This window comes from Papaver somniferum, chromosome 2 (genome assembly GCF_003573695.1).
Source record: "Papaver somniferum cultivar HN1 chromosome 2, ASM357369v1, whole genome shotgun sequence".
NCBI classification, from domain to species: Eukaryota; Viridiplantae; Streptophyta; class Magnoliopsida; order Ranunculales; family Papaveraceae; genus Papaver; species Papaver somniferum.
In genome coordinates, this window is record NC_039359.1 from 188,302,444 (window position 1) to 188,315,763 (window position 13,320).

At 36.4% G+C, this 13,320-nt stretch overlaps 1 long non-coding RNA gene across 1 annotated transcript; it reads right to left on the reverse strand.

Moving 5' to 3' along the window:
- Positions 1-201: 201 nt before the first annotated feature.
- Positions 202-647, reverse strand: LOC113354318. Its single transcript, XR_003361815.1, has 3 exons — positions 607-647; positions 352-433; positions 202-219 (listed from the first exon to the last, which is right to left on the reverse strand). It is a non-coding gene; the product is annotated as an uncharacterized LOC113354318 (long non-coding RNA).
- Between the last annotated feature and the right edge of the window lie 12,673 nt (positions 648-13,320).

Below are 13,320 nucleotides of genomic sequence, written 5' to 3' on the forward strand. Positions count from 1 at the left end.
GCTTCCAAAATTATGTGAAATCCGTACACCCCGTAGTAACAAGAAAAAAGAGATTGGGTGCAGAACCTAATCCTTCAAGAGGCCTCGCTGCTTGAAACATTCTAGCATGGCAACACCAATCTTAGCTGGAGACTCGACCACGGTAACCCCAGCTGCCCTCGGGGTCTTGATTTTGTCCTGGGCAGAACCTATCCTTCAAGAGGCCTCCTGACACAATAGCTGCATTTGCAACAACAACAAAATTAGGATGACAAGGCAAATAACAGAGAAACCTCACAGCTTAAGTAAGATGCAGAAACAAATGAAACACGATACATGATATGCTCAGCCATCTATAGCTAACAGGCATACCTCCAGCATGACCCATACGACGACCGGGTGGAGCTGTAAGACCGGCAATGAATGCTACTATTGGCTTCTCAGTTCCACTTTCCTGTATCATAGATAACACAAATCAGTTCCACTCAACAACATGACACAATTTATGAATTAAAAAACTGGTCTGAATACTAATTTAGGTCCAAGGGCAAGTTTGCAACCCATAAGATTCTTCTTAATTGCCCTTTTTATATAACAGATACTCCACAAATTTATATTTCAATATACCTTGATTAAAGCAGCAGCATCCTCCTCTGCAGTTCCTTCATCTGCAGCGCCAGCTCAACTCTCAGAACCAACCACTTGGTACCCTTCTCTGCATCACTAGCCACTGCATCATTGCTTCAAGCTCACTCCATAGCAGCACCTCAGTTTCAGCTGCATTACTACTACAAGCCTACAAACAGCTCACTAGACTCTGTCTTCAATCCACCACCAGTCACTCTTCACCAGCATCACTTCAATTCCATCTGACCAGCTGCAACAAACCCCAATTCCAACAGCAGCAACCTGTAGCTTATTCTGCTCTTGCATTAGCTTTCTTTGCATCAACAACCAACATCATCTGCCACCTCCTGTAATCTTGAACTCAAGGAGCAACAACATTTCACCAGCTTTCTTCCCTTTCTTCGCCAGTAGTCGCCAAACCCTTCAGCTTACAGCTCACAGCATCAGAATGGCAGAAGCAGCAGCAACATTGTCTCCCAAATGCAGTATCAACTTGTACTACCTGCACTATTTCAGTCTCAAGCCTTCCATTAACTTCCATCATCTGCAACATGCTCTTCTTGAATTCCAGATTCATCTCCTCAGCAACACAAACAAAACCCCAGTCCGAGACAAACCCATTTGAATAGCAGACAACACAAGCCAAGACCAACACTCCATTGCAGTACTGTTGCATCCATTCTACCAACATCACCACACAAACTCAGCTCGAAACCATTCACCAGTTCATACCAACAGCATCAGTTCACCCAGTCAACAATTCATAAACCCATTAGCTCATTCAAATCCCTATAATTCCTAACACATGCATCTAACGGTTCCTGCTGCTCAATAAGACAACCACCCTTCACCAGCACATACTCCATCCCTCTTCCATGTATAGCAAAATCTTCATCTGAGTTCATCATTCTCTCTTGTTTCAGTTCAATCCCAAGCCAAAACCAATTATTTCTCATCCTCCATCCATCCAATTTTCACTCAGTTCGAACCCTTGAGCTTCACATAACCTAATTCTGCCAATTCATCAACAGCAGACTCATCTTCTCCATATTCTCATCAAATTCAGATGCCAACATAACCCATCTCTTCAATTCCTTGTAAACATAACCCATCTCTCCAATTCCTTGTAAACTTGGAATCTCAGTTCCATTTCTTCAACAGCAGAATCAGATTCAATTATCTTTTTGAACTCAAAACCGTGTTTTAATCCAAGCCCCATGTCTAACATGTTGTGTTGTTCTCAAACTTTATCCTGTAACAACCCCATCTACCTCCTTCATCGATCTATAACAGCAGCAGAGAGACATGCGTAAGAGGAGAAAGAATTGGGGAAGAAATGGATCCCTTCTTCTCGACCCCTAATTAAACCCATTAAATAACCCTTTACTCAGACACTAAACCTAAGCAAAATCCAGCTGAAAACTGACTCAAACCCTAATTTCTTCCACTAGAGAACAGAGCGGACAGAGAGAAAGAGAAAAAACTAGAAGAAAAATGAAGCGATACAAACTGTTTTCAATCCCACGAAGGATAAAGTAGTCATTTAGCCTGTGCTACGTGTAATAATCTCGTGCACGACATCTTGAGCCGTCCATATAAGACACGTGTAAGTAATCTTGACAAAGTCAAAAAATTTTGACCAATCATGTGGGTCCAAGACGTTAGTGCTAACGGTTGTGGCATTAAATAAACTCTGAAAAAAACGGTGGCAGTTTCTTGAATCGGGATTTGCAAGTGTGGCATTTTGTTAAAATTCCCTATAAACAATTGAACAACTCTAGATATAGTTTCATTTGAATCATTTTAACTAGTTATGGTTAAGATGAACATGGTTGATATGAAAATGTTCATATGACTAACTTCAGTTAACTATTGTTGAGCCTACAAGGTGTACACGTTTAGATACAGTTACTCATATCTAAATGAAGTCACTTTTCATTTGTGTGTAACAAGCTAAGTTCGATCTAACGGTTGAAATATATTAGCTTGAGTCTAATCAGGTTTTCATCTAACGGTGAATATTAAATGCTTTGTTACCAAGGTAACATTGATTACAAACCCTGATTTGAAGACTATATAAGGGAGAACTCTAGCAACCGGAAACCTAATACCCACACCTTCTGTGTGATACTAGTTGTGACTAGAGTCGATTCTCTTTTAACCTTAGGTTTTTTCCAAAACCCTGTAGGTTAACGACTTAAAGACTTCATTGGGATTGTGAAGCCAGACCCAACTATTTCTCTGTAGTTTCGTGTTCTGGTCTTGATGTTTTTATATCGTATTGAGTACTATCTTATCTAAGATTTGCTCGAGATTTAATATCCGATAGGCAAGATAATAAGTAAAAACAAACATCTTCGTTTAATCGTTTTTGATTCCACAATATCTTGTTTCACTACCATACGATTAAGATTATTGTGAGGTGATTGAAATTACTAGGCTGTTCTTCGGGAGTATAAGTCTGGTGTATCAATTGGTTCATGTTCACCTTGATTTATCAAAAGACGGAACACAACCCATTGGTATTTCTGTGGGAAACAGATTTATCTATTCAATAGACTTTTCCATGTGAGACGGATTGGTTTCTCAAGTGTTCGACTTTGGTTCGTAGCAACTCTTCGTTGTGGGTGAGATCAGCTAACGGAATCAAGTGCGCATAGTCCTGCTGGGATTCAGAGGCGTACGGAACGCGACTGTACCTTGATCAGTGTGATATTGGTTAGGGCTCAACTACATTACAGTCTGAAGTTAAGTTGAAGTAGGCTAGTGTCTGTAGCGGCTTAATACAGTGTGGCGTTCAAATCTGGACTACGTCCCGGGGTTTTTCTGCATTTGCGGTTTCCTCGTTAACAAAATTTCTGGTGTCTGTGTTATTTCTTTTCCACATTATATTTGTTTATATAATTGAAATATCACAGGTTGTGCGCAGTTCAATCAATTAGATAATCCAACCTTTGGTTGTTGATATAAATTGATTGATACTTGAACATTGGTCTATGGTATCGTTCAAGTTGTTTCACATAATAATCAGCTCGCTTTCTATCTGTTTGATTTGTTGATTATATTGTGAAACAGAGATACAACTCTTGTATATATTTCCATTGATTGAGTCTGACTGTCTACTTGATTCTCTTGGAATTATATTAGAGTTTGTCCATACATATTTCCTAAACGAAATATTGGGTGAGGTTGTTAGACCCCCACCTTTTCATTAATATACCTAAATCTCTCTTGGATGACAACTCAATATTAGATAGCATAATGAATATACTTTATTAATATAGCAACCATAGATGTGCTTATACACTAGGATATGGATGGCACATAAATTTCGAATATCAAAAAGATATTATGAAATATTTCGTTTTGGAATCTCACCATGAGTATCAGTAAAAATACTTGAACATTAAGTAAGAAGAGTTTAGCACATGTTCAAAATATTATGTCAACATTGTGAACTTTTCATATTAATCGAACCGTATTTCCGATAGCTATCCATACCCTAAGTTAATGGACGAAATCGGAAAAACGTTTTATTGGTTCATCAAAGGATTGGTCCAGCTAGAGATCCTTATGAAGGGAACAGTCCTGCTAGAGATCCTTGGGACTAGTCTTAGTACATACTTTTGATTAAGGGAAGTTACTACTAGATACCTAGGGATCGTTCCTAGTAAAGATCCTTGTTGAAGGGACTGGTCCCAGAATTGATCCTTTGGTTCCTTTCAACTTCGAAGCAAGTTTCACAAGTCTACTTCCTTAAACTCATGTAACTAATCATAATTTTCCAGGCATGGAATCAATCCAAAAGTTCAATACACTAACTAGTAACGAGTTACAAAGATAATGTTATGTCGTACTTACGAAGTTCAAAAGATAAACGTTATACTTCGTAATCTAATATACCAAAGTTGTGTAAAGCAACTAGTATATACTTCCTCGACACTTTGATCATAAAAGAATGATCAAGTCACTAATAATAGAGATATATTAATATACTTCTTATGTTATGTTTTCAATATAAACGACTTGAAAGAAATGTAGATAGTAAAAGAAATATAGATAGTAATGGAAACAGGTCAAGTATGTATTACTAACCTCGAATAGAAGTATGATGTGTTTGTTGATGCCGATACGTCTTCAGGTTCTTCAGAGTAATATGATCTTGTCTCAACATTTATAATGTTCTAACTGTAATCTAACGAAGTTGACTCTGGTAATTTAATCAAGCAGCTTCGAGTTTTGGAGACAAAATATGACAACCAAATTTGACATACCAACGCTTGGTGGGTTCATGCGACAAATGATCTAACATAGATCGCCCAAGAGCTCTTCTACACAATCAGGTACACAAACCTTTGGTGTATACATATTGATTGTAGAAGAGAAGGGGAGAAGCTCTATATACAATCTTCTTCAAGAGTTTTTTCTTTGACCTACTTGTGATTGTATTAGGTTTTATCCATACGGGTTTCCGAACGAAAACGTTGGTGCTGTACTTGGTATCCTCTCCTTTTCAACAAGGATATAAATGAAAAAAATACTTAAAAATTACCTTCTCTCATTGTTTACTTAAAGTATCATTTTTTAACGAAGAGAAAAATGTTTTAACGTCAGTTTTTCTATTAGCTATTTTTTGTTTAGTTGTCCAAAATGGTGTATGTTTTTTAATCGGAAGAACATTTTTTTTTGATAAGAAGATTAAATATATTAATTAATAAATATAGTACATAAGTTCTACAATTTCATTTTTTTCGAAAACATTAGAAAGGATATTGTCCTTCTGTATTTTCTGTTGAATATGTTTCGATAAATGTTGTAGTCTTCTTATTCTTGCTTCCTTTGCTACTGAATCTGCTTTTGTATTGTGATCCCTGTCGATGAATTTTAGCTTAGCTTGTGAAAGATTTTCTAGAATGGAGAGAATGTCTTTAATGGTATTCTCTGCTGCACAGGCAATTGCTGCATCTTTTTTTATTAATGCAACCTGATAGAACTTTACAATCTGGGGCAATGTAGACGCTGGAGAGGATATTATCTTTTAGCCATTTTAGAGCCTTTAAAACTGATTTTGCTTCTGCGTGTAAATCCGAGGAAGCCCAGTATGAACCTGCAGAAATATGCATAAAAGCTTCTTGTTCTACCAAGTAAAGGATGAAAGCATAACCCATGGACAGGTTTTCCTTGTTAAAAGAAGCGTCTGTAAAAATTATCCAATCTGAGTTGAAGTTGTTCCAACTATAAATCGAAGTTTTATTTCCTTTGGTGCCTTTTTGTAGATTCTCCTTATTGATCGGTTGAGATTGTATAAATTTCCTAATTTGTTGAATCAAAGCATATGGATCTGGTTTGGTATTCCTAAAGATAACTTCACATCTATATTTCCACATGAACCAGGTAACTGTTGCGATTTGTTCACAGTACTTTGAGTAATTAGTATCGGATATCCATATATCTACCCACTTGAAAATTAAATCTATGTAGATTTGCGAATTTACTATGTCTAGGCCACAACCAAACCAAATTGCTCTGATATTTCCTGAAAAGATGGTATTCTGTTTCCGCCTCTTGAGAATTACATAGGGGACACTCCGGTGAGATTTCTGGATTCTCAGCTGCTAATCTGCTATTTGTTGGTAATGCCTTTTGGATCGTTTTCCAGATAAAAAGCCGAATTCGAGGTATTGTTTTCAAATTCCAAATATTTTTCCAAGGAAAAATAATAGTTTCCTCATCGTTGTTATTTTGGTTGATAAGATAGTTGTATATGTTTTTTGCCGAGAAGACTCCCGAAATATGGTGTACCAATATGATTTTGTTCCTGCTTTCCTTATTCGGGGTAATTGCTAGAATGTTTTCTTTATTTTTTAGGGAAAAATATTCATCTAATTTTCCAATATCCCAATCACCCTCAGTGTTTAGTAGTTCATGAACATTTTGAGGAATCGGCTCCGTCTTATCAATTGGTTGGGTTAAATAACTTATATTAGATAGCCATTTGTCTTCCCAAATTCTAGTATTTTCCCCATTTTTCACTTGCCAAATGTAGTTCCTTTTAGAATATGAAGCCCCTTTTGAATACTTGTCCAAATCCACGATAGTTCATAACTTCTTGTCGGTTCAAAAGGATTCGAGCCGTGGAAATACTTCGCTTCTAACAGTTTTACCCATAATTGTTCTTTTTCTGTCATCACTCTAAGAGAGCTATATTGAAATTATGGGGATTCTTAATTCCTAAACCACCTTGTGACTTTGGTTTACACATGCCTTTCCACGCATTTATATATCCACCTCTTGTTTTTGACTTATCCTTATTCCACCAAAAATCTCTCTGAATTTTGTCAAGTTTGTCTAGAGTATCTTTTGGAAGGACAAGCATCTGCATGTGATAAGTTGGGTACGATTGGAGAATTGATTGAATTAAAATTGTCCTACCCGCTTGCGAAAATAACTCTGATTTCCACCCTTGTAGCGTATTGTAGTACCTTTTCAAGAGGGGTTCAAAATTTTCTTTTCTATTTTTGTCAAAAAATAGAGGTGTGCCAAGATACCTGTCCTGCTTTGTCAACATTGGGACTTTTAGGATTTTCGCTATCATCTTTGCATGTTTCGGGTGAATTTTTGGGCTGAAGTAAATCCCCGATTTCTGTAAGTTTACCATTTGACCTGTAATTTCCCAAATTTGGATAGTATATCCAATAGGTTTTTTGCTTCTCATAGATTTGCCTTTGTGAAAAGAAAGCAATTGTCTGCGAAAAAAAGATGGGATATAGTAGGAGCATGTTTGTTTATTTTAATTCCCGAGATTCTTTTCTGTTGTGGCTTTCTCCGGGAGTCTAGAAATAACTTCCATGGAAATTAGAAACAAATAAGAAGATAGGGGATCTCCTTGTCTAAGGCCTCTAGAGGTGGAGAACGTTGGGTATGGGGAACCATTTAGACGGATAGAGTAAGAGGTAGTGGAAATGCATTGGGAGATGAGATTGATCCAGCAATCACTAAATCCAAAAGAAGACAAGAATTTTTGAATAAAGGACCACTCCACTCTATCAAACGCTTTTGAAAGATCGATCTTGAGGGATAGAAAACCTTTTTTTCTTTTTTGACGTTTTCATTGAGTGAATCAGCTCATGGGCTATGATGATGTTGTCTGTTATTTTTCTTCCTGGGTGGAAAGCTGATTGGTTTGGAGATATTAACCTATTCAGGATGGGTTTTAATCTATTTGCTAGAATTTTTGAAATGAGTTTATAAATTGTATTAATGAGGCTAATTGGTCGGAAATCCGCTGGGGTTTGAGGGGTGGAGATTTTGGGAATAAGTGTAATGAAAGAGTGATTCATTTCTTTTTCTAAAAGCCCAGTCCTAAAAATGTTTTGCGTAAAATTGATTATGTCCGGGCCCATACTGTCCCAGTTTTCTTTGAGAAATCCTGATTGGAACCCATCTGGACCTGGAGCACCCCAGGGGTTCATGTTTTTAAGAGTTGACCAGATTTCTTCTTTTGAGGGGATTTTGATTAGAGAAGAATTTTCTGAATCAGAAACGCAAGGCTGAATAGCTCCTTCTAGCTCTACATTGTAGTTAGAGGTTTGGGATGCACTGGTGCGCGTCGTTTACACAACAAATTAATTACTTCTTTCCACAAAATTAACTGGTAATATAATGTCAAGGAGTTCATTCCCACGAAGACCAGGGAGATTTTAGCTGTCAAAAAGTAACTAAATGGGTTTTTTTTTAGATGTTAATCAAAGTAACTAATAAAACGAAAATAATAAATATTGATTTAAATTAATAAGGAGAAAGATGATTAGGGAATAATTCGCCGTCACTGAACCGAAGCTTCACTAAATACAAGTTTATCTCTTTTTAAATTTATATTATTACCAACCGTAGAATAGCAATAAGCTCTGCTATCCCCCGGATTCTTACTGTCACTGGATACGGAAGCGCTCGACTACCAGTTTCTATCCAACTAACCCACCAAGAATAAGCTCTCAAGGTGTAAGTTAGTTGAATGCTTTATACTCTGTGAATCAGGTTGATCCCAACATCAGACGCATAGGCTCGGCCTGCTTACTAGTGTTATCTTTGCACAGAATTGCTTTAAAAAATTCCTCTGTCAGCTCTGGCGATTTACTACTTGTTTATAAAGTTGATGTGACAATTAAACGTATCACACAACCCTAAAATAGTAAAAGAAATATTGATTGGTTAATTTAATTGATCATTTTAAATAACCCCTCAATACTCTTAGACAATATAAATAATAAAGATAATCAACAATAAAATAAAAGTTGAAATAAATGCGGTTAAAGAAAATAATGCTTCATGGTTCAGGACTTTGAAATCATCCCTAATGAAATAGAAGTTTAGCTAGACATAGCTATAGAGTTTTCAATGTTTAAATAAAAAAAAACATTTAACCAAATGAAAGTCTCGAACTCCACTCTAAACCGTCTCCTCTTCTCTCTTTCTCTCTATTTTTCTCCTCCCAAAATCTTTCTCTCTATTTTTCTCCTCTTCTCTCTTTCTCTCTATTTTTCTCCTCCCAAAATCTTTCTCTCTATTTTTCTCCTCCCAAAAACTGAATGGTAATAGAATGTGTGTAGAAGAATGAATTTTTCTTTGCTATTTATGGCATCCATAACTATGTCCATTTACCTCATGGTTCAATAAACAAATGCCACGTTGTCTCTTATTTATCCGATTGTTTGTCAAATTCAGAACGTTTCTGCATGAGAGAATAAGTATATTCGTTATCCAATGAGAGAATAAGTGTATCGCATGAAAAAATATTCCTTTTCTTGTTGTTTTTGCATGAAAGGTTACTCCATGGACCCCACTTGAGTTTTGCATGCGCCAAACACTTCTCTTGCACATTGTGTCTTGGCGTGGTCTCACCTTGTTTAAAGTGTAAAAGAAATTAGTAGATTCCATTTACATTTTGTTCTTTAATTAATTAAGTTGGTGCCACTTCATTTTTGTCCCAATGTTCGATAAATAACCAGAACAAATTTGGTTCCACGGGTAGCATATGAGCCTGTCAATAACACTTTCATGTAAAATGATCATTTTGCCCTTTGGCCTTCCAAATTCTTGTTTTGCTCATAACTTCTTCATACGAACTCAAAATGACTCCGTTCTTTCACCGCTGACTTTGTATTTTCACCCTCTTCAACGTGATAGTAAGAACTCCCGGATTTGAACGAGTTTCTCTTGGTCTTTGGCCTTTTCTCCACTTGTAACTAGCTTCTTTTATTGCAAAATTAAGTGCAAATTCACTTCTTTTTTGGACGATTCTCCTAATGAAACACAAATAAGAGAAAACAAACGTAATATACAATAATTTGCAAGAATAGATGCAATTACTAACTTGGAATTGACGCTAAAATCATGTGAATTATGCACTTATCAAATTCCCCCACACTTGGCTTTTGCTAGTCCTCGACCAAACTATCTAACCTAAAATACAACAATTATCTTTCGTTGAGGACCTGGTTGCACTTAGCATGTGCAACAAGCCTTTAAACCCCTAGGTGTCCCTAGTGGACGAGTTATAGTCTTGTGAGGTCTTACGAGAGGTATACCCACAAAACCTACTCCAACTTCAAAGCGTTCCAGCGTCCCAAGCATCCAAAGATCTATGAGGACATATAATTTCTGCATGCTAGTAATAAGAAGTTAGAAACACCAAAGAACATATTCATTCTTAAATCTTGAATGATAAATAATCACACCATAATGAGAGACTGCATGTTTGAGAGCGATCAATAAGTATTTCGCCTCGATTTCTGCCTCACTTAAAAGGATTTTATGATAATTGCACTCAATAAGACAACTTTTTTTATGGGTCTCACATGTGTGCAGGTTAGGAATGAAGAGAGAAATCCTACACACGTTGAATGGTGGGAAGGAAACCTTCCGAATTATTTCTGGACACCCCACAAAATAGTAGGAAATAAAAGACTTTTTATGATGATCTCTAAAAAAGGAAATCAACCACTATAGCAAGGATGGGAGTAATTACCACCTTTGCATCCGATCGGCAGTAATGATAACACCACTCTCATAACATCCAATATAAACGTCTTCGGCTCGTCTTGTTGGTCTTCAGTCTTCGGTCGTCAACTGTCGATGATAAACTCTTGAATTTCATATAACTTGGACAATTTATAACTCTTTTCCTCTTATTCTTTGTTGCTTGAAACTTCTTTATATATTTTTATTCCTCATGGATTTATTGAACAAATAACAACCTCCATGCAAATTTATTTATTTATTTTTCTTTTCTTTTTTTGTATTTTTTTTAAAGATTGCAACTATAATAATGAAATAAAATTAACATGGCCATGAGAGAAGGGATTTACCGCTTTGATTTTCACAACTTGTATTGTCTTCGTATCATAAACTTCAATAACTCTCATCTTTTGATTTTCTTTGCTCTTGTAAATAAGTATTCCACTTGGATATAGAATTATGCTCATTATATATAAGTCTTCAACATGTGTATAAAAATATGCTCATTGTGTGTTACTTCACTTGGATATGAAATTTTCTCTTGCTTGTATTGTTGATCGTAAACCTTAAACGTCTTAAAAGGTGGTTTCTATGGACCTGTTTTTGGCGAGAGAGAGAATGGTTCTAACTGCAAATCAAACTACAAGAAGGTGGTTTTCATCTATAGACGTCACCCTCATGATTGGCAAAATTAGCACTCAAGAGATCAAAAATAATGCTGAAAATGGTGTGAAATTGGGTAGCTCACCATTCTACCAGGAATTAACGTACGGCGACACACACTCAAAAGAAAGCTCTTTAGTAATTTATAAAGAAATCTGGTTTGGTGCCTCATTGATTTGAAAATGGGTAGTCTCCACTAATGATTGATCAGCAACTTTAATAATGCATTTCTCCCTGCTCCTCATTTGCATCACCGGTATGATTAAATCCATTATTTAACACTCCAATTCGTAAGAAATCCGAATGTAGTTCCCTAATACTTCCAAGTTCAGTTATGTCGGTCAGAATTCTCTATGTAAACATACCTAGAAGCATGCTAGTGACTCTAAAATCTCTACAAGTTGGAGAATTTTTATGCAAACATTTTAAAAACTCAAAAAACTAAAAAATTATATATGCAAAATACTCCCCCACACTTAAAATTTACATTGTCCTCAATGTAATTGATTCATCCAAAGTAAAATAAGGTGGTAAATCCAAATATGATATGAAAAAGAAAAGATAAAGATAGAAATACAAAACCAGCGGGTTGCCTCCCATTCAGCGCTTAGTTTAACATCCTCATCCTGACTTGACACACATTCAGATTACTCCTCCAGAGGGAGCAAGTCACGAGGCTCAATCTCATCAACATCTATTGTAGTGAAGTTCTCATAGTACGACTTCAGTCTATGGCCGTTGATATTGAAAATTTTCCCAGTTTTGGGACTAGATATTTCAATTGCACCATGAGGAGAAACATTAGTAACAACAAATGGTCCTACCCATCGGGACCTTAGCTTTCTAGGAAATAACTTAAGACGAGAATTAAATAAAAGAACTTTCTGCCCGACAACAATTTTTTTTCGAGAACTCATTTTGTCGTGAAATAACTTCGTCTTTTCCTTGTATATACAAGAGCTTTTGTAAGCATCATTACGTATCTCCTCTAGCTCATTGATTTGTAGCTTCCGCTGTTTCCCAGATTCGTCATACTTCATGTTGTACATCTTTATGGCCCAAAAAGCTTTATGCTCAAGTTCAACCGGGAGATGACAAGCCTTTCCATAAACCAACCAATATGGAGACATACCAATTGGTGTCTTATACGCCGTTCTTTATGCCCATAGTGCATCATTAAGCCTGAAACTCCAATCTTTTCTTGTAGTATTGACATTTTTCTCTAATATGGACTTTATTTCACAATTTGAAACTTCATCTTGCCCACTAGTTTATGGGTGATACGGCGTACCAACCTTGTATGTAATGTTGTACTTCTTGAGGAGAGCATGGAAGGATTTCTTGAAGTGGGAACCTCCATAACTGATAACCACTCATGGTGTACCATGTCTAAAGAAAATATATTCCTTCACAAACTCATAAACGACTCGAGAATCATTATTACGGGTGGCTATCGCTTCCACCCATTTCGAAACATAATCCACATCAAGAAGTATATAAAATTTTCCACAAAAGGACCCATTAAATCAATACCCCACACATCGAAAATTTCTACAGCAAGAATCGATGTGAATGGCATTTGATTTCGAGCACCTAGATTGCCCGTTCGTTGACATCTATTACAAGATTTACAAAAAGCATATGCATCCTCAAATAGGGTGGGCCAATAAAATCCACTCTCAAGAACTTTGAGAGCGGTCTGTTTAGAACCAAAGTGACCACCACAAGCATAAGAATGACAAAAAGATAAAATTGATTGAAATTCAGAGTTTTGTACGCACCTGCGGATAATTTGATCAGCACCATATTTCCACAAGTAGGGCTCATCCCACACATATTGTTTGGCTATTTTCTTAAGCTTTAGCTTTTGAAAATTAGACATCGTACTAGGTACTTGCCTTATAACCAAATAGTTCATTGTATCAGCATACCAAGGTGTTGATTCTTCAATAGAAAAGAGTTGTTCGTATGGAAAACAATCTTGTAGGGGAAATTGTTCTTCGGAAACAACAAGTCTACTAAGATGATCAACAA